General features: G+C 32.3%; 1 pseudogene across 1 annotated transcript in view; it reads right to left on the reverse strand.

Moving 5' to 3' along the window:
• Positions 1-4,031: 4,031 nt before the first annotated feature.
• Positions 4,032-20,312, reverse strand: part of LOC149894860 (uncharacterized) — a 28,058-nt pseudogene continuing 11,777 nt past the window's right edge. The window contains exons 6-8 of the transcript XR_016451791.1: positions 17,482-17,603; positions 10,480-10,554; positions 4,032-4,798 (exon numbers count right to left, since the gene is read on the reverse strand). The product of XR_016451791.1 is annotated as an uncharacterized LOC149894860 (transcript). The remainder of the gene's footprint in view (positions 4,799-10,479; positions 10,555-17,481; positions 17,604-20,312) is intronic.

A 20,312-nucleotide genomic window follows, 5' to 3' on the forward strand; every position in this document is an offset into this window, starting at 1 on the left:
GTTTGGCTCAAAAAGAGGCGATTTGAAAACCAAACTTAATATTTTTGAAAGTTTTTTGACTCTAATATTAGACATGCCTGTAGTTTGCTGAATTTGCACCAGGTCTTGGGCACTTAACTCATACTTTTCTGCAGTTTTGGATTTTGAACATAATGCTCCTAATGACAAATTTTAAAAAACCTTGTTATGAAATGAAATCTTAGAGCAGACAAAATAGGACCGTTAAAAACAAGTATTGTACAAAATTTACGTTACCTAGGGTAAGAGGTAATGGACAACCTTCCTCAGTCACTGATAGCCTGGTTGTCCCTCCTGGTGATGATTATTGACCTTTGATAGTTGCAGAGGCTATTTGTTCAAAAACTTTTCTATTTTGTGTTGAAACTCAAAGATCTAGAGTTGCATTTATGAGGTAAGCCTTTCCTAGTGGTAACAAACAATCTGAACATCTTTTCAGGAGATTTGTGGGATTTGAAGGTGAAGATGTTTTTCAGTCAGTTTTAGCTTACCAACTTGGCAAATTAGGCAGTTACAGTTGAAACCTCTTGTCACAGTCTTGACATTGATAGTTTGAAAATAATAAAGAGTAGGCAAATTGACAGATACTCCTCTTTCAACTCTTATAAGTTGGTTTCTGCACGTTCCACAAATTCCAGTTGGAACTCTAGAGTCCAAAAATTCTTTGTCTGTTGCAAAAATGTTTTTGAGTATCTCATAGGCAACACCAAAAATCGGTGAATTTTTCATACATGCAACACACACAAATCTCCTACACTCTTTAAGAGATTCGGCACTATTGGGCATTTTGAAAGAGTCCAAGTAAAGTTAAAATTTCAAAAAGTATTTCTTTGTGTTTTCATTTGATATAGCACTTATTTGATTGTCAGCAACTAATAAAAAAATTTATGTTTTTAGAGCTTCTTCATATCACAATTAGATGAAATAAATATGTAACACTTTAACATTAAGAACTAAGCAATAAAATGGACCTAGCTATTAAAAAAATGTGGGCTTAAAAAAACGTTTAAAACACTTTACTTTTAAAAGAAAGCAAATTAGCAGGTAAAGATACCCCTAGGGTTATGCAATTTAAAATGGACTAACAAAAAAAGCAATCTAGTTTCATTTTGTTTATTTTATATTTTATTTTTCATCAAACTTTATTTTCTCTGGTGATTATCTATCAAATTTTATAGTTATTCATAAATAAGTATCATATTTTTTTCCTTATGCCTTTAGGATAGGAGTCAGTAACATAAAAAAATTCAAAGTTATTTTTATCCTTGGGCGAAGACTTTTATGTTTTAAGGTTCTCCAGGCAGAAGTTCAATTGTGGTCAGAGAAAAGTTGAAAGCAAATTGTGCAAGAGGAGCATTTATTAACTGTTGCAGAACCTAAGTTCAAGCATTTCGGTCCAAACAGGTTCTGCTCGGGCAATATTTAAAAGACTGTTTGACTTTATGATAGAAAAGAGCGTAACTGTGGATGATGTTGAAGCTGATGATGATGATGTGAAGATGATGTGACGGAGTTGCAGTTAATACTGTTACGACGAGAGGAGTTTTGATAGAAGATAGAACTAAAGTGAAACAAATCAATGCACTGGTTTATATATCTCCACTGAATGCAAATTAATGACCACTTCGCCATCTAATTCAAACTTCAGATTGTAAAACTGGTTTTACAATCTGAATATTGCCAAAAGGTTATCCAGGTAAAACTGGTTAGAAGACTTGATGGTTGTGAGAAATTAGAAATTATTGACCTCGAACCAATAACAAACAATCTGCCAACCATGAAATATTTTATTATAATGTTGAATCTAGTTCAAATAAAAATGTTAGTCAAGAACTGCAGCATAAGTATCTTTTAAAGTTAGCACATTTCCGGCTCTCTATTGTAAAACTAAAATCTTACGGTTATGTATTGCGACGAATACTCGAATTTGATCTGAGATTAAATTTGCGTCTTCTTTGTAAAAGGGACCCTATCATTTATTTAACACAATATATTTAACACGTTCCTTATAGAGTTAACACGTTCCAATAGAGTTAACACGTTTAATGTCAGTAATTACACAGACATGATTTCATTACAGCATGAAAATATAACAGAGCCTCCATTGACTCAAAACATTATTTTTGAGAAAACTAATCTCAGATTGTAAAAATTTTTCAAAGAAGAAAAAATTTCAAAACTTTCTTGACCACATACAATCAGTCGAACGGATGCATTGAATTAGTCACTGAAGCTTGTACTTTAGTTTGCGGCCAAAAATCGAGAGTTAAATTAATAATCTTAAGAATGAATTCACGTCAGAAAATGCCTAATTTCGATACTAAACGCTAATATTTAGCCTAACGTAAGTTGTCATTAACCCAATTAAAAGGAAACATAACTTGAGTTAGGGTGGGGCTCGAAACACAGATACCTTCATGTGGTAGGTACAGGATAGATTTCAAATTAATTAAATGGAAGTTGAACAGAGAGTTGAACAGAACAAAACTGATTTATCTGCATTAATGTATGAATAATACACGTTTTTGAATGTAGTTGTTGGAACCTTGGAATGATCAGGAAACATGAGTCCATGCCAGCAAAGAAATGTTTATGATAAACTGAATGAACTTGGACTAAATTTAGACGGAGCAGCTAACATGAAATAACTTGAAAGCATCGTTAAACCAACCATCATCTCCGTCTAGCACACACAACACAATTGGCTGATTGTGCTTTTCTATAAAGGTAATCTAGGAAAGAAGATATTGTCACACTAAAATTAGCCAAAATTCTAGAGGACTAAGAAGATGAAAAGTTATGAAGAAGGAGGATTAAAGGCTTTAGTAAAAGCAGGTATCTAAGCTCTTCCAATGGTCAGAGAATGTAATAAAACTCATCAACAAGATCAAAAAATGTGTCAGATTGTTTGGAAAGTCTCCAGTTTAAAAATTGGTATGATTTTGTTTAAGCGTGTTCAGTAAGAGTTTGGAAAAGAGCTAATTTTATACTTTAAGACAAGTTGGAAACAAGCTACAAAATATGATTTCAAGATTTGTTATTTCTATTTTGAGATTACAGTTTCTTCTGCAAAGTGCTTCATCACCAACTAATCAAGATTGGTTGAAACACTTTGCAAAAAAAAAAATTCGAACTTGCTCTCATTTGATAGCATTCTAAAGATCATTTTCAAGCACCGAAAGATGCAGGAAAGCACCTTATGTCAAGTGCTGGTTGACTCATTTTATAAAAGTATCACTAAGCGAAGGAATACTATATTAGTAAACTTAGTTAAATACCTGAATCTTCCTGACGTCATTAATGGAGCCACTCATGGCATTTTTGAAAATTGCATGCCAAAAAGAAATACAACTGCTATTACTGCATTAAGTTTGTTTAGTTGTTTTTTTGAATAAATGGGGAGTAAATTAATGAGAAAAAATTTTAAGAAAATGAAACTAATCTTGAGCAATTACAACAACTTACTTCCTAGTCAAAAGAACTTGATATCTGCATCAGAGAGATGGTCGAAAGAATTTCACAAAGATTCAAAAAAATAGAATCTACATCCAATATAATGCCCAAAGAAACGGCATTACTTAAGCTAACAAAAAAACGCTGCAGAGAACTTGTACTCCCAACCAGTGTGAAACGTTTTTCTACCTTTCTGACGATTTGCAACTTTGTTCACTTTCACTTTCAGTCCTGTTTTATACAAAGAAACATACGTAATAATGACATCAGTGAACAAAGTAATTGAGTTATTGTTTTCTTTTAGACCATTCTTATTTTTATCAAATGTGTTTCGAGGAAACTCGAAGTTTATGATTAACTTTTCGCGGTATTTATTTGACTTTCTCAATACGTCTGTATTAACATTTTAACAACTTTCATTCGACAGCAAAGTTTAAGAGTTCAGTCGGAATACATGTTTTTTTAGAATAGGAAAACAAGAAACAGATTTTTTGTCTAATATTTAAAGTTCGAATAAACATGCGGCTATTGGTGAACTTTGATAAATAACAATAATGTTAGCTTTCAATATTTTTCTACATAAAAACGAATGAATTTACAAATTAAGATTAAAACAACCAATATATGTTTAAAATTAATATTTTCCTGAGTTCTACGTCATTTTATATTAAAACCTTACGGGAGCATAATGGTATCCCTTCCTGCTAATAGTTATTAGTGGAAATCCATGGTAATATTTGATATAGTTAATTGATACTATCTTTCTCTCTCGCCCAAGCAATAACACCTTTTTCCATATGATTATATACATCATTGAATTTCAGACGAAGGAGAAGACACATAAATTCTGATATCGAATACTCTGGCTTTTCCTGACTTATCATTCGAAAAACTCTTTCACTGCAAGAAAAATAATTATGAGGACGCATTTGATACCTGGATATATATTCTATTTGTTCATCCGCGTATCCAAATTCTATAGCGACGCTTTTCCAATCATCTTTTAAAATATAACTTAGATCTTTGATATTATTGTGATCTAACTGCGAAATTTTAAGAACAGCGGGGCCTTTGTTTTCTGTTTTTTTCAATTCAGACCAGATTACCTTAGAATCTTTTAGAACCCTATTAAAATATTCAATTGATTTCTCTCCATGCCTTAGTTTCAAGCTTTCCAAAAAAATTTTGGCTGGATTACCTCCTCCAAATTTTGATAATTCAATCTCAAATCTTCTTCTATCGGAAAAATCAAACTCGTCGCAAATTTTTAACGCCCTGTCATCTATATCTAGAAGTCTGTGCAATTCACCAAGTTGTTTTTGGTAAGCTTAAAATAGATATGAAAAAAAATTAAGTAAATAGTTTACTATAGCTTGTTTGAAGTATAATGCTCTTAAAAGGAAGAAATTCGTTGCGACTAGGTAATTATTTAAGATCTTTAAACAAAACTTGTCGATGTTAAGCTATGATATTGCCCAAGTATTTAAAAACGCGATTGTATCAAGGTGAGCTTTTCTTAAATTACTTTTCTGTACTAAAACAAAAAGTTTATTATTTAAAAGAAAAAAAAATTTTTTTTATATGCATTTAATTTTTGTACTCTCAGACGTCTTTTTTAAAAAAACATTTTGTTCAAAGTTTGTAATCAACGCGATCTGGCTACAGCGTATTAAATGTTATTTTGCCGGTTCCCCTCTGATGAATTTTAGATTTGTTTAAAAGACTCTCCTAAAAAAAGAATGATTTAATTTCACAGATAAAACTCCACAATTATTTTTACACTCTTTAGCTGTCTTTTATAGTTTTCCATTCTTTATTAACCTTTAATAATGAGCTTATGTTGTATATGTCTAAAGATTTTCCTTCACGACAAAATGTTTAATGACACAAAGCAATAACGCCTGTTTCGTTGATAATATATATGTACGAAAAATTAGCAATATCTGTAAATATCATAATTACATATAGATAATTGATCTAGATGAATAGATATATAGATACTATCCACAGAAGAATAAATAATTTCACTTTTTTGTAACTGTCATTTGTTCTTGCAATGTTTAAAGTAGTGTAGCTAGTTCAACAATATTCATGGTAACACATTGCCAATGCTCAAATACATTATTAGAAAAATTTTTAAAAATAACAACAGCACTCAATTATGCGACAATAAAAACGTTTGCATGCACAAAAGCAAAAGAAACTACCTCGTGCTGATTTTTGTAAATTGTTCAAACCCCATGCATTATTAGGTAATAAGAGAAGTCAACTCAAACTGCCCCACAGCAAAAAGAGTGTCCAGTCAAGGCTACAAATTTGGGCGCCGGCTTTCAGCACCTAGTAAAAGCACAGCTGATACCACCGGTAAGCTTATACGTAAAGCGATAAGCAAAGAGGATTACAGAAGTGTAACTAACTTTTTGCGAAGGCAAGCAACATGCCTTTACCGTATTCGGAATAATTAAACCCATCATTTCAAATCTAGTAAGTTTTCATTTAAGGTATTTACCAATCATTTGAGGTATTTGAGAGACAGACCGAAAACTGAGGAGTTATTAAAACAGATTAGAATGCTTTTGAAAGGTTAAATCTTTAATATCAAATACCATGGGAATCTTCACAAATGTGATAACTACAATCCTCTTGTCTAATAAGCAACGGTCATTTAAAAAGAATGAGTGAATGTCAACGGAAACTCGTTGCTGAACTTGGAATTATATTCACAGATTGTGCAAAACTATTTACAAAAGAAATGTTAAAAAAGAAAGATAATCTACTTCCACAACGTAAGTAAGATGTATTATGGTTTTTTTAGATAAAACCCTTTGAGGAGGTGTCTTTTGGGGGTTTTAGATTGGGAGTGAGCTGCAGAGGTTGCCTCAGAGGTACCTTCTGAAGTACCCCTGTGAGGAACCCTCATAGGTACATCCGGTACCCTCAGAGGTACCTCAGAGGGGTAAATCTGAGGTACCCCTGTGAGGCCTCTGAGGTAGCAACACAAGAAACTATTGTAGGATCTACAGCCAGCGCGCGGGATGCTCAGGCAGAGTTCGTAAACGCCCTAAAAGTCTATATAGAATGCCCCAAAGACTTTGGTGCCGACATCACACGCTACCAGAACATATTATAGAACGCCAACAGTACTCTCAATTTCGCCTTTGCCGAGCGATCTTGTACCGAGCGATTTCAACATTAAGACCGACCCATTGCGAGAGTACAACAATGAGCTCCTCCAAGCACCACCGTTTGCTATCGGTGTTATAACGGGCATCAATTGGCCGAAGAAAAGGTCTATAGATCCAGTAACACCAGACATAGTGGATAAAAATCCGATCAAGCCCGACACATAAGATAAAAAGTCCGATACCGGCGTTACAAATCCAGAAAAGGAACTACACGCAGGTAAATCTTCAGAACTCAACGCCTTAATCATGGGCTGTTCAGTGGCTGCTTTGCTGGGTCTAGCTGACTGGTACATATCGCACTGAGTTAGCAAAAATATTTTTGTTCATTGTCGAGATTGGCCCTAGAGGTCGCATGTCTCAAACACGAGTATGACTTTTGTGAGGGTAATCGGATTATTATCAGTATTAAAGAATTGAAAGTTTATTTGGTCTATGCAATTTTCAGGTCGCATTTTCCGCTACGACGTATTGTTTAAATTCCACAACGCAAAGAGGGCTAAGTTATTGAGGATGACAGCATCGAGAACAGTGCTAGCCCTACCCTGAAAACATGAACCACAGAAAGAGCAAATGAAAATGAAAGCAGAAGAGCAAATCAGAAGAAATCGACAAAAGAGGCCTAAACATCCTGTGATAACAGCGATAGTGTTTTTGATAGCTGCGATTGCGGTAGTGATAGCGGTAATAATAGAGGTAGTGATAGCTGCGACAGCTTCAACTATAGCAAATGCCGCAGTGAAAAAAATGAGGCGGTTATCTGCGAGGCAGATCTGTTCAGCTCGATCAATATTTGATAGCGTGCCACTCCTCATCCGCTCTTAATTGATAAAAGACTATCTTCAGTTTATTATAGCCCAAAAGGGTACTGGCGCGGGATGCCTGCCATTAAGAAACTCGTATCAGCAACAAAAGTTTCTGAAAAGGTTTCAGTTACAAAAGTTTCTGAGAAGGTAGATTTACTAGCCAGCCCCTCACTATATACCTAGGCTTATGATTGGTGAGAGCAATCCGATTGCAGTCCACCAAGCGGATTTACTGAATCTGCTAAATAGCAAAGTCAGCAGGCGCACGTATAAATATTTCCTGGTGATTGTTAATAGGTGAGCCGTCACAAAGAAGCGGAGCCACTCACAAAGAAGATTGCAGCAGAAGTCGCAAATGCTTTCACTCGCGCGGTCTGCTGACGTGGTCACATTTTCTTCTGGTTGATCCAGATCGCACGTTTCTGAAGGCTATTACCTAGATCCTCAAGAAGCACGGTGTGCAGTTACGGGAATTCGCTGCCGGAAACCATTGCGAGCAAGGTATAGTTGAGCGTTTTAATCGCACTACTTCAGATAGACTGTTCGGCGCGCAGTACGCTAAGGTAATGCTGTGGGTGGCGCACGACTCTTTGGAAACATTGACCAAGTAGGTGAGGTCACTGCTGTCAGTGTTACTCTCCCTAAACGATGAACCAACCAGATTGTTTGTTCTGAAATGCAAAGATACCATCAAGACTGTAAAGGACTCTCAGACAACCTCACAACCAGCTCGGAGGGCTGTCGGTCTTGAGGAACCTATAATATCTTCTAGCTCTCTCGTGCAATATCTGTGTGCGCCAGGCAAGCTGGAAGGTGGGCGTTGTGACTACACACACTATTGATTCAATTTTGAGACAGGAGAGGTAGCCCGCCCTTTTTTAGCGTTACTGATGGGCCAGCCAGACCCTTCGTCCATGAAGAGCTCTCCATCGTTCCCGATGGAACTGAACTACCACCAGATAGAATTATTTTACGAATAGCGGGTGGCCTTTCGCCAGAGTCATGATCTCCACGCCATCCCCCAAATTCAATCCATCTCTTGGTGTCGTTCGATACAAGAGAAGTCTTCACTTATTCGTAGACGCCAATCTGAAGCACTTGACTCCGAATAGTGACTTGCGTGTGTCTCACCGCTTTTTGATCTTTTAGGCACCCTACAAAGAATTTGTGCCGCACTTCCTTGGTGACTACAGCCTTGCTAATCCCTTTGAGTCTTGGTTTATTTTCCACCCCTCTTATACCCTCATAGAGATTTTAATACATCTTAGGACTCAGCCCAACCAATTCAAGGAGGCGGCGGCTGCTACACTCGTCTTTGAACTTGTCAACAACTTTCTTGTTTTCATCTCGAATCACGGGTAATCCTCTGGGTAGTCGCTAATGCCATAGAGATTGGATTTCTCCCACATATCTTTGTAGAAATTGTCAGTCTCAACTTCAAACATCAGACTATCTGTATCTGTGCCTTCGGACCATACCTGGCTTTGGTCTGACCGTCACACATCAGGTACTTCGACAAGCCGAGTACAGATTGCCGAACATATAACGGTCTGTTTAGCTTCAGCCTAGTTTTTTGAAGAATTGACTTGGCATAACCCAAGAATTGACTTGCCATATACCCTGTAGCAAGCCGCGCATAGCGCTGATGCACCCAGAGCATTAACCTAAGGATAGAGCGGAAGGTTCGTCAAGCCACTGGTCTCACCCCCTAACCACTGAGCCTCGAATGAAGCTTATTTGCAAAACTGTGAAATAACTGTAAGTGCTACCACAGACAAAGGAGTGGCATAAGTGGTTGCAGATGGGGTTGAGGAGAATGGATTTTCGCCCCGCCCAAGGAGAAACCAATGCAGCAACATTCATTTGCCATTTCTATATCTGCGTGCGCACCTTAGCTCAGCTGAGGTCTACTGAGTTAAAACTCCTATCCTTACAATCATCCGCCGCTAACTTACTTGCAAGCCATTTAATGTCAATAGTTATATCAGGGGCTCCTGAGAGCACCTTGTTGGGCTATCTCAGAAGCTTCCCCAGAGGCCTCAGAGGGGTACTTCAAAGGGGTACATCTGAGGGTACCACTGCTGCTACCTCTAAGGTAATCTCTGAACCTCAAACACAATCCAAAACCCACATAATACATTTCCTCAGAGGGCTTTCTCAGAGGGCCTAAACAGGACACCAAAAATACCTCACACAGCCTCCGGACCTATCTCAGAGGGTCTAAAGAGCCTGGTCAAAAAGCAAACTTCATGAATTGCTCATAATAATAATTTCCGATATTTACTCCTAGATAGTTCAGTGGTACAATGTGCGACAAAAGCCCGTATATGAACATATTCTAAGCGACTAAGCACGTATATTAACATATACTAGTAAAATCGGGCAATTTAAATATGATAACCAAAGAAGCATATTAGAAAAACAGAATTAAAACTATATGAAACTTCACTGACTTGAAATTATCAGGTTTCAAACTATATATATGACTATATATTATTTTGAAACTATATTTTAAACGTAACTAATTTGAAACTATTAATGTTTTTTTATTGATAATAGTTTTTTAAGGAAGTTTATTTTTCCTAGTTGAAAACTGATTTTTACAATCGAGTGTAGACCAGAAACAAAGGCTCAAATAAATGAAAAGGTAAATGAAAGGTCGAAACAAAAACACTAAATAACTATGCATAAAAAGAACATTGTCGATTTAAGAAGGATCAGTGGAAAAAGCGAAAAAGAAGTGCTGCAAACTTCTGACAGTTAATCTTTAGGATACAAACTTCTGGAAGATAATAGAGAGAATAGCTTTAGTTTTACTTAAAGTTCTATTGTGAAATTTAAGTTGGAAATTTATATCACACATATTTATGCGATATCACATTTACTCATGCGATATCTTAAGTGTAGATTTATAATAAAGACGTTCCGAAGTCTTTCTCATCTAAAAAACTGTACAAATTTTAGGACAATAAGGAAGATTATAAATAGTGCTTAATATGCTACATTTACTTAATTCTTACATTTTAATGGTAACATCAGTATTTCTTTAATTTTCTTCTGCTCTTCATCATTTTTCCGCTCTCTTGTATCACTGGCTAATAAAAAAAATTGAAAGGTAAGCAAACGTTTGACTATCATTTGAGTTTGAGAAGAGGATGTAGGAGCTATGCAATTCGTACAAAAAAATTTATTTCATCAACAAGTTATGCAAAAAAAGTTTATTTCTTTAATTTTGGTTTTATCAAAGACAAGAATTAAAAGACCAGAAGATTGTGGTATGAGAAACCACACCTATTCTCTTATCAATCTTCGTAGTGAACTTAAACCACTTGGTAATTAACAGGAGATTTACATCTATTGCAGTGGTGATTAGTATACACTACTGTCAAAATAATAACGAAATATCTGCTAACAAAATATTTCCCTAGTTTACTTTAAAACTTCTTTAGTAAAAAAAAAAGTTTAACTGAATTTTTTTCTTTGAAAACAGCAGTTAAAACAGCTTTTTAGAAGCATTTCACCATAGTTCTTGCACAAGTAAAAAACATTCTGGGATTATTTATCCACTAAAGAAAGTTTTGAGCAATAGATTGCTTATTTAAATTGTGTTCAACCAACTTAGTAAACCTTGCCTTGAAAAGCGTGTTAATTTTTTAAGTCTTTTAGACGATGCTATTTGTCCTAATGAAGATTTTTAATGGAGACATCACAAAATATTCTTTATACACCTTATCAAAACCGTATTCTCTACATACTAAAACTATTTATGCATTTTTTTGTAGCACTTTTTAAAATATTCCATAAAATAGAGTAAGCAGTGCTAATTGACTGATTGAGAATGGTAAACATTACAGTTGATGTAAATACGCTGCTTACAATAGATTCAGACACGTGATAATGATTTAAATGATATCAAGTGTAATAAACTGCAATAAAGTGTTAAAAATGGCTAAGTAGAGTATTTACAATGCTAGATATGTGTTTGTATTTACAATTATGATATTGAATATGGGAGGCGTTCCGAGAAAAATAAATATAAAAACTTATGACATCCGAGGAAATTATTTTTGGGATTCCGGGAAAAATTTTTACATTTTCCCGTATATTTTTTTGATTTTTCATACTTTGTTTAGCAAATAAGATGTATTGCTTGAAAATTTTGGTTATCAACTTTGACTTTGAAGGAAGATAATTAATATAAAAATGTTTTTAACCATTAAATCTTCTATGATTTTGAGTCATTTTAAACTCCAAAAAAAAGATAAGGGATACCAACAGATTTACCATTTGACTTCAGACGTCTCCAGTTTCCTGTCCACCTTGGCTTTGCTATGTCCATCAACAAGGCTCAGGGACAGTCCTTAAAAGTTGCTGGGATCCACCTACAAATTTTGTGCGTTTTTAATGGACAGCTCTACATGGCATGCTCAAGGGTTGGAACTTTAAAGAATTTGTTCATTCTGGCACCAGAAGGAAAGACAAAAAATATTGTGTATGCACATGGCAGACTTTATTTATACGGCCGGATATTTTGCATTTTGAAAAAAAAAAAGGAAGGACAGTTTTCAAAATTGTAATGTTTCGAAAACTTAAGATTTTTTGAATATTTGCAAATGTATTTTACTTTCTAAATTTAAAAAGTCGACAAAAGTAGTTTAAATTCATAAATTTATATACTAAACGAATATTATATAAGAAATAAATAAATAAAAAGATATAAAAACGAGTATTTATTTTAAGATTTAGAATTTAAGTAAACAGATACAATTTAAAAAACAAGAAAATTTATATAAAATATTTAAATCTTTTTCTTTTTTCATCAAAATAACTATACATTTGATTTTTAATATTTTTTTAGAAATAGTGACATCTTTTAAACCAACCAAAAATCTTCCACCACTCATTTGTCTTTATTGTTCAAATCTCCTTTCTAATGGGTCACTTTGAAACCTCCCAAATAAAACAAAGTTATATCCGTAATTAAGTAAGTCCTCAGTCAACAAGGCATGACAATTAAGTGTTCTTATCAATCCTGCAGCTGTTTGAGGACTTATAGTAAACTTCTCACAGCTTGGTACCTTTGCAATTGCCAAGCTTCAATCCAGTGTGGCATTTCCCTAAGAAATTCAGGTTTTTTATCTCCAGAAACAACTGCATTACCTAAAATATTACACGTGGAATACTGACATTTTGAATTTGATAAAACCTACTACTTATAATATAATGTCAAAAAATCTGCACTACTTTTAAGATCAAGGAAGTATGAGTGAGTTGCTGCAGAAGTAGTTTCTTTAAAAATTGCAAGTGCTAAAGAAGTATTTTGTTTAAAATTGCCTGGATGTAATACTTTCATTGTTACTTTTGGTGCTTTACGCAAACCAGAATCAAGAGCGAGGTCTTTTTCATAAATATTGTGGAAGGTGCTCCATTTTATTTCTCCACCACATACAATTATAGAATCTTTAAATCCATCAAACTTAAAATCTGGAAATAAAAATCTTTTACAATTTAACAAATTATTTCTGATGTTTTTAATAAGATGTACAACATAAAAACGAAGGTAAATCTTTTTTAGATTGTAAATAAAAAACAAATCTTCAGCTTGTTGATTTGATGCACAAAGGATTTTTATAAAACAAGAAACATTAGAGGAATGGTTGTCACACACAATAACTCTAACAATAAATTCACATTCAGTTAGAATACAAAGACATTCAAAACCTTTTTCTTCCTTCAACCATTCAGCATTGATTGTTTTTTTAGGTGATGATTTAATCACATATGGAATGTTTTGTTTCAGGCCAACTATCATAAAACAAACTATTACAGTATACAATTCTCCAGACTCATCACTACCAATCATCTCTCCGCCAAAATACTCTTCACATTTTTGCAAGTACATTTTATCAAAAATCAAGCAAATGTCTTGAAATATCTTCCCTTCTAATTTTAAATGTTTTGCACAACTTAGAGCATCAATATATCCACCATTTATTTTTTTAAGTAAATATATTGATGGTAAAGGCAATTCTTCACGCAAAAGTTGATATGACTGTGTAGAAGTATATCGTAACATCAGTGAATACTTTACAATATTGGCTGAAAAGATAGGTTTCTTCATATACTTAATTTGCTGTAATTCAGTCAATATAGATGAAAATTGTTCAGCTTGTGATTTGATGTAGGTAGGAAAATTATAAAGCATACTTTTACGAAATAAACAACAATCTCTTCATTGACGAAACCACTGAGGCAATGGCAGGGGTGAACGCTTGTAAAATAATTTAACATGCATCTCATTGTTTACGCGAATGCACTATATAACTTCAGGAATAGATAAAGTACCATAACTCAATTTATAAAAAATTACATGATCATCATACTTCAAGAATGAAAAACCATCTGGAGCAAGACTTTCAGTAATATCATCAAAGTTATTAATCAAATCACTCAATAAAAACTGTCCATATTGATCTGGACAGTTCTATCTACAAATTTAATCCAATTTTTTTTCAACTATTCATTTTTTGGAAACGAAAGTACTTCTGTAGATACTTCACCATCATAATTTGAACGACCATTCAAAATGCAACACTTGTTAACCATATTCTTTGAAGTTCCAGTTGCTCCTTTAAAAACGCTTACGAAAAAACTGGCCTTCTATTTTTTTTTTCAAAATGCAAAACATCCGGCCGTATAAAAAAAGTAGGTCATGGTATGCAAAAGCACTCAGTTGAGAAGAATGATTCACTTAAATGGAATTTAATTTTAGAATTGTAAAATTTGTCATTTTAAATTTATATTTTTTGTGAAATCAATTGTTGTGGTGTTAAAATTTTATTTATTTTATATCTTTTAATTTTTATTGCAACACCACTTTTTGCAATGCAATCTTGTACGTTTGGTTGATAATGAAAATAGCTTCCAATTCCATCGCATGAAAGTTTGAGAACAAAATTGTTCAAGCATCATCACATTGTTAAATAAAAATGACATTTTCTCAACTTCCTTTATTTAAATTTATTAAAAGCCACAAAAAACCTTTTTTCTTCATTCCTTTATGAAAAGCTCTTTACAACAACTCTAATTTTCATATATATTAAAAGTTTCTTAACTTTTCAAAGAAATAAAGTTAAAATATCTTTTAGCATCAATAAAATTTAAACTACTACAGTTGAGTGTAAATTCGTTAGAAGTATATTTAAAAAATCTCATTTCTTTGTTTTATTTACAAATTTCTCCTTTGGAATGCTGAGGGTTTTTATGGTGAAAAACTTTGAATTTATGACATGTGGTTTACTTTTTTTGGTTAGATTTAAACCAAAGGCCATTCATGGCCTGTAAATCAGTTTTTAAACGGAATCCAAAATTCAAAGGCCTGAAAGTTTCTGAATACTTGCTCATAAATCTAAGATTTAATTCACATTAGCTGCTCACATGAACAGCAAAATCTTTGCCGTTGTCCTTTTATATTAAAGTTTTGATTTTGAAGAAGTTATTAGACAAATTATTTTAAGCTGTATACTGCATCAGAGTGAAGATCATCCATCATTTCATCATTCATCAGGTAATTTTTAATTCAATTTGTTAATTGGGTTAACTATTACTTCAGTTTTCATTAGGAAACATTTCACCTTTTACTAGTTACACATGAATATGGGCTGATTGTCAACTTGAATTTAATTACATATTTTCATTTTAACAAAGTATGAGTTTAAAACACTGGCTGTTAGTTTGTTTAGTATAAGGTTGATCAAGGCTGTAAAACCTAGGGCTGAAAAGACCATTCAACAATTTGTTAGACACCTTTAATTTACTTTAATAAGCTTTACACTATGCTTTGTTTTTAGTACTAAAGGACTTTAGGGTAGATGCTGGTGCTAATGTTTCTATTAAAAGTTAAACAAACTGACAAATTTAATAAATTCTTTCCCTTAACTTATGATTGTTTTGATATCTAGCTTACTAAGATAAATTATTGAATAGTTTGGCTGTTTAGATACAAAATTATGGATTAGGCTCTTCTTAAAAATCTTTTTTGAGTATGAGAAAGGTAATCAAACAAAGAACTTTTGAATAACACAACCCAGTAAGCACATGACGTTTTTAATACGTTTTAATTCCGTTCAATTTACGGTCGGACGTTTAAAGAACCAATGCAAACATTTTAAAAGCGTTTGCAGTTTTTTTTATTCCGTACGTACTTGTTAAAACTTTAAGTAAGCATATGCACATGATGGCGTGAACTTTGATGAGGCGAATCAATTTTTTTAGGTTAAAATTATTTGAATCAACATTGTATCTTTTATTCAAGTAACGGATTGTATCATTTTCGTGTAAAATTAAGTTATTAAATATACTTCAGTGTTTTTAGTTTAAAAATGTTTTTGATTCTATTTTATTACTGAAGTAAATAATCAACCACACCATAGGAACTTAGTTTATATTAACTTTTATTACATATTTTTATTTTAAATGTCTGAAACTTATGTCAATGTATGGAAACGAATAAATAGACAAGTTTTATCGTCTATTGCACAGAATGTTGATGATGTTGAAAATAATGAATATCGCATTAACTTTGAAGACCCAAACATTGAAATAATAAATACAGATATAAGTTTAAATGAATCTGATACCATATAAGTGATACAGATAACTTTAAAAGTGAAATTTTTTTTTGTAGTTCTGATGATACCAGAAAAAGTTATTCAGATATAGAAAACATTGAGAAGACTGTTGAAGAGTTTAATCTATGGCAAGAATTAGCATCTTGTGTGGTTAAAAACCAATTGTCTCATTCTTCTGTTAATGAGTTGTTAACTATCTTACAAAGGTCAGGGTTGAATGTTCCTAAAGATGCCCACACACTGATAAAAACACCTAGGAAAGTCTCTACCATTAAAAAGTGCGGTGGTGAGTATAATTACTTTGGATTGCTCAATGGTACTTTGAAAGTATTTAATGGAACACCTGACACTAAAGATACCAAAACTATACGTTTATCTATTGATAAAGATGGAACTCCTCTTTTAAAATCATCCAGTACTCAGTTATGGCCGATCCTTTTTTCTTCTGATGGTCTTAACATACTTGCTGTTGCAACTTTTTGTGGCTCAGGGAAACCTGATTCTCTGAATGACTACTTGGAGGACTTTATTATCAAACACAAGGAATTAAACGAAAACGGTATTATTATAGATGATCAAAAGAGAGCTATGGAAGTTCTAAATTTGATTTGTGATACTCCTGCTTGATGCTTTTTAAAGCGCATTATTGGACATTGTGGATATAGCTCATGTGAGAGATGTGTTATTAATGGGTCTTATAATAGTTGTGTTGTTTTTAATGAAAATGATTTCTTCCCAGCTAGAACTGAAACAGTTTGTAGAGATAATTGCTATGATTCTCATCAACATGGCATCACTCCTTTGTTAACTACTGGTATTCTATGCATAAGGTCTTTTATTTTAGCCTATATCATTTCCTTTCGCTGAGTATGCCATAAGTATTCTACTTAATTCAAAAGAAAAAAAAAGAAATATGCATTTAGATTACGCTAAACTATGTCTTTTTCTCAAACTTAGCACATGTGTATGTATGTACCTTTGTGTGTGTATGTGTTTATTTATATACATATACATATATATATATATATATATATCTTTTAGTTTGTACATCGACAGCTTACAAATCTTATACAGAGTCGGGTGTCGATGAAATAACTGCAAATTTTTTTAAGTGGGCACCTTTTACTCATGTAAATGTGCCTTGAAACAAGCAGAAGTTATCTTTATAATGTTAACGTATTTAAGATTTGTAAACTTTAATTTTTGAGAAAATAAAATAATTCCTTTTATCTTTCTTGTTGCTTTACCCTTCTCAGCATATTTCTTAGAGAATTCATTTAAAACTTTCATTGGCTTCTAATTTGAACTCTTGTTTGAAATACCAATGTATTCTTTAAGATGGAATTAGCATGTATGTTTATTTATTTTATAAAAAAGAAAAAGCTCACTCACTTTTCTTGATTCTTTTTTCTATTGATTGTAACTTGTTAAAGATGTCAAAAAGTAATTTTTCACAGCTGAATGTATCCATAGATTTAGGCTCGATAAACAAGTCAGAAAGTTTTTTTTCATATCTGAATGTAATAAAAGAAAGTGATTGAAAAAGTAATCTACTAAGAGATCTCTCTAAACTCATAAAAGTAACCTCTTACAAAAACTTACATTAAAATTTACTATTAAGATTATATCAAAGGTTTTATTGCCATTATTTACACAAAATTTGTAACAAAATTTATATATATTCATAGTCAATGACTGACAAAGTATGTAGAGCCTTTAGACATTGATAAATGGACAAATACATAACTATTTACATTTAAAATATAAAATTGATAACAATATTGTTCAAACATCATCACATTGCTAAACAAAAATGACATTTTCTCAACTTCCTTTATTTAAATTTATTAAAGGCTACAAAAAACCTTTTTTTTTCATTCCTTTATGAAAAGCTCTTTACAACAACTCTAATATTCATATGTATTAAAAGTTTCTTAACTTTTCAAAGAAATAAAGTTAAAATATCTTTTATCATCCATAAAATTTAAACTACTACAGTTGAATGTAAATTCGTTAGAAGTATATTTAAAAAAACACAAAAATCAACCACATAAATAATCTCATTTCTTTGTTTTATTTACAAATTTCTCCTTTGGAATGATGAGGGCTTTTATGGTAAAAAAATTGAATTTATGACATGTGCTTTACTTTTTATGGTTAGATTTAAATCAAAGTCCATTCATAGCCAGTAAATCAATTTTAAAACGGAATCCAAAGTACAAAACCATTTTTCCTTAGTAAACACTTTTACGATATTAGTACTAGCGGTTTTCAAGTAATTGAACAAAAAGTCTAAAATAAATTTAAAGAATATTTGGAAATTATTTTAGTGGCTTAAGTAACTTTAAGTAATTTTCAACTATATACGTAAGTATACATTAGTACTATATAACTGTGAAAATAACTAAAATTAATTAAAAGTTCAGCAAGTCTATAACATCTTTCAAGAAGTTTAAGGAAGCCTTGTTTATTATCAAATTGGAGTAATGGAATAGGAAATGGTCAAATTGTTATGCCTTACTCTTTTGTAAAGGTTATTTAAATTCAACACTGTAGGCATCATGTTGAACTGTAGATACATTTTTAAGATCATACGAAAGATGAGAATAAATATCTCAGTTTTGATGTAAGTTTTGTTTTTCTTCGAATATTCTAAAATTGTATCTTTTTGAGCTTGATCAAACTAATTTGGAGCCTTTATATATCTTAAAAGGCCTGCAATCTAAATTTCTTCTTTCAGAAGTTCTTTTCATAACAGAGTAAAAAAAAAATTTTGCTTGTTGTTAATCCTGATCTATTGTTTCCTTTTTAAAAAATATTTATAAAATTTTTCAGCTCCCAAAAGAGTAATATCTGTTCTAAAAAGTACATCAGCACCAAATTCAACAGTTTTTAAACACCCTCCCGAATATCAAGCAGCATTATTATCTTCAGTTGCACTAATATTTTCAATGCACTAAAATGCTCTAATGTTTCCTTACAGCTGGTTCAATATCAAGAAATCTGGAAATAATGTAAAACAAAAAAGTTTTGAAAAAACGTTAGACACTGAATTCCATTATGTTTCCATATCCATAATTAAAGGCAATTCTTTCCAAAAACTCATCAAGATGACAGCGAGATGACATTTTTAAAATTCTTGCAACTGTGTGAATTTTTAGGATAGAGATTTTCATTCCATCTCGCATCAAGTTTAACAGCATATTTAAGTTGGGAAAATGTTAATATCATTAATGTGTTAATTTATGACTCTTTACTAATAAAAGGAAGAACTGTTGTTTGTTTGATTTTGGTAAGCATGCAATAAACCCTCACAATTTTCAGCAACAAAGCAAGCAAGCAAAAAGAGGAATCAAAAATATATTATAAATATTTTACAAAAATATAAATAAATAAAAAAAAAAGAAGAGAGATTTTTTTACACTTCCAAAAAATTATCTAGCAGTAAGTTAAAGCTTACTTTCTAAAGTCTTTTGTAAGTATATACAAAATCTTTCCTTTATATCTGAAGTTAAATCTTTTATAATAAAAAAATCTTTGATTTTTGATTAACTACCTCAAAATTTGATTCATCACTAAAATGACCTAAGACATTCTTCTGACCAGTGAAATCTTCTTCTGACCAGTAAAGTCTTTCCTTATACCAAATATATCTTTTAATCCTATCTGTCATCCATAAAAGCGCATTTCTGGCAGCAACATAACAGTCAATAACTTTTTTATTAAGACACCTTCTAACTTTGCTGTGACTAATAAAAACACAATTAGCCTTATTACAAAACTCTGCTGTCAGTTCTTGGTAGCTAATTTTGGGATCTTCCTTTTCCCTTCGATACGTCATGTTTTGATCCCTAGAATTAAGCTTCGATGGCCTCCCAACTCTTGGTGAATAATTTACGTCATTTGAAAGTTTGTAGTTTTTCAGCATTGCTTAGTCACAGCATAGTGAAGTAACACTTATTCTTGCTATTTCTCATTGACTTTTTGTATTATCTTTGGATGGATTTATTTGAATAGATTTATTGCCATTTGATTTCTTGTGATACTAATTTCCTGTCTCTTTTTCTGTTCTTGATGTGCCAAGAACTTACCAACTGAAATATCTCATGAAATACTGGTTAGAAATTGATTTCATTGTAACTTATATTGGTCAAAGCGAGTACGAATTTGCAGGATTTTTGTATAATTAATTTAAGAGTTATCAAGTTAAAATTAACTGACCT

Source organism: Hydra viridissima, unplaced genomic scaffold, assembly GCF_058129835.1.
Source record: "Hydra viridissima isolate aposymbiotic clone 2 unplaced genomic scaffold, HvirCarnegie_v1 scaffold_1, whole genome shotgun sequence".
NCBI classification, from domain to species: domain Eukaryota; kingdom Metazoa; phylum Cnidaria; class Hydrozoa; order Anthoathecata; family Hydridae; genus Hydra; species Hydra viridissima.